Consider the following 2,551-nt stretch of genomic DNA (forward strand, 5'->3'; position numbering starts at 1 on the left):
GATATATATATATATATATACACATAGACAGGTGTTACTAGGTGAGCAAGATATATATATATATATATATACACATAGACTGTTCTCAAATATTTTATATATTAATTTGTGATTGAATGGCAGCTCACTTGCGGTTGTTGAACCCCGGATAATGAAAGTTTCGTCCTGAAGCCATGACGTCACTGTGACGTATTCTTTAACTAGATCAGGAATGCGACATCTCAGAACTCCGGTGTTTCCAGAAACAACGTAGTCATCATTTACTTCTACACGAAAGCTCTGAAGAACAACTGAAAAATAAATCAAAAGGCTCATGATTTGTTAGCACACTGTCTCGGTTTTGGCTTTATAATATAACTATTGATATATTTAGATATATAATATTAAAGTAAACACATTAAGTCATTATTATTCCACATTATCATGATTATTTTACCATCTTTACAATAGATATGGTTAAACTGATTGCACATTAAATCCTCCTTATTCCACATTATGATGATTATTTTACCATCTTTACAATAGATATGGTAGGATTTAATGTGGAATCAGTTTTTGGTAAAATAATCATCATAATGTGGAATAAGGTTGTTTACAATAGATATGGTAAAACTGATTCCACATTAAATCCTCCTTATTCCACATTATGATGATTATTTTACCATCTTTACAATGGATATGGTAAAACTGATTCCACATTAAATCCTTCTTATTCCACATTATGATGATTATTTTACCATCTTTACAATGGATATGGTAAAACTGATCCACATTAAATCCTCCTTATTCCACATTATGATGATTATTTTACCATCTTTACAATAGATATGGTAAAACTGATTGCACATTAAATCCTTCTTATTCCACATTATGATGATTATTTTACCATCTTTACAATAGATATAGGTAAAACTGATTGCACATTAAATCCTCCTTATTCCACATTATGATGATTATTTTACCATCTTTACAACAGATATGGTAAAATTGATTGCACATTAAATCTTCTTTATTTTCACCTTATGATGATTATTCACCATTGGTAAGGTTTTGTTACTGCTAGTTACTGTTGAAGTTAAGTAAGCATAACCAGTCGTCAGTTGAAGTTAAATAAGCATAACCAGTCGTCAGTTGAAGTTAAGTAAGCCTGACTAGTCGTCAGTTGAAGTTAAGTAAGCATAACCAGTCGTCAGTTGAAGTTAAGTAAGCAATAACCAGTCATCAGTTGAAGTTAAGTAAGCCTAACCAGTCGTCAGTTTTGTTTCACGTGTACAATGAACAGAAGTAATATCCAACAAGTTCTCCTGGAATTTCGACAGAAATAAAACCATGAAAAACTACTACCTTTAATAAATAATTAGTGAATATTTTACTAAAAACTGCAGTAACAGAACAAACTGAAAAGTAACGTAAATCAAGTTTTAAACCGCTGATTCCTTCCAGAAAGTTGAATGTTCGTGATTTTTTTTGTACTCGAGCATATATTGTTGTGAAACTATTGATCGAACGATTAATGAGAAAATCGAAACATTGCATATCATGGATATGAATAAAAATAGGCTTTTCTCTACTTGCAGAACCGATCAAAACTTCTGATGAGTTTATGTTGAAACTTTAGCAATATTTAATGTAGAAATTATGTACGTTTTTAAGAGTTCGTTGCCAATTCTGTTCCGTATTTTAAAAGTAATTTCATGAGTTTTTTTTTAAGTGATCAAACGTTAGTAACAAATAAAGACAAAAAAAAGGTTATAATAAAGAGCATTTAGTATAGACCAAAATTATTGGTAACACAAGTTAGGACTTGAGAATAATTTTCACACTATTAACACAAGTTAGGACTTGGGGAATAATTTTCACACTGTTAACACAAGTTAGGACTTGGGGAATAATTTTCACACTATTAACACAAGTTAGGACTTGAGAATAATTTTCACACTGTTAACACAAGTTAGGACTTGAGAATAATTTTCACACTGTTAACACAAGTTAGGACTTGAGAATAATTTTCACACCGTTAACACAAGTTAGGACTTGAGAATAATTTTCACACTATTAACACAAGTTAGGACTTGGGGAATAATATGCACGCTATTAACACAAGTTAGGACTTGAGAATAATTTGCACACAATTGAAAAACCTGATTACATTGCTTTTACATACGAAAAATGGATTTTAGAATATTTAAAAAAAGGCCTGAATGAATGAGGAGAGTAAATGATAAAGATTGTGTGTGTGTGTGTTTGTTTTAGAGCAAAGCCACATTTGGTTATCTACTGTGCCCACTGTGGGGAACCGAACCCCGGATTTTTTTTTGCGATGCAAGTCCATAAACTTATCGCTGACCCACTGGAGGACATTAAATAATGATGATAAAAGAACTATAATGCAGAAAGGATATGTTTTAAAGAAGTGAAAAGGATTTCGGGTTTCTTTTATTCAATGCACCAATTTTCTTGAGAAAATTCAGTCGTTTGATCAAAATACACTCTGAAAGGGTTTTAAATGTGTGCATTATACAAAAACTGCTGAGCATATGTTAAATATGTG

General features: G+C 31.2%; 1 pseudogene across 1 annotated transcript in view; it reads right to left on the bottom strand.

The window, feature by feature from the left end:
• Positions 1-2,551, bottom strand: part of LOC106465139 — a 148,005-nt pseudogene that overhangs the window by 97,321 nt on the left and 48,133 nt on the right. Inside the window, exon 3 of the transcript XR_002611899.1 lies at positions 129-290. The product of XR_002611899.1 is annotated as a Down syndrome cell adhesion molecule homolog (transcript). The remainder of the gene's footprint in view (positions 1-128; positions 291-2,551) is intronic.

The sequence above is a fragment of the Limulus polyphemus genome, unplaced genomic scaffold (genome assembly GCF_000517525.1).
Source record: "Limulus polyphemus unplaced genomic scaffold, Limulus_polyphemus-2.1.2 Scaffold1847, whole genome shotgun sequence".
Lineage (NCBI taxonomy): Eukaryota > Metazoa > Arthropoda > Merostomata > Xiphosura > Limulidae > Limulus > Limulus polyphemus.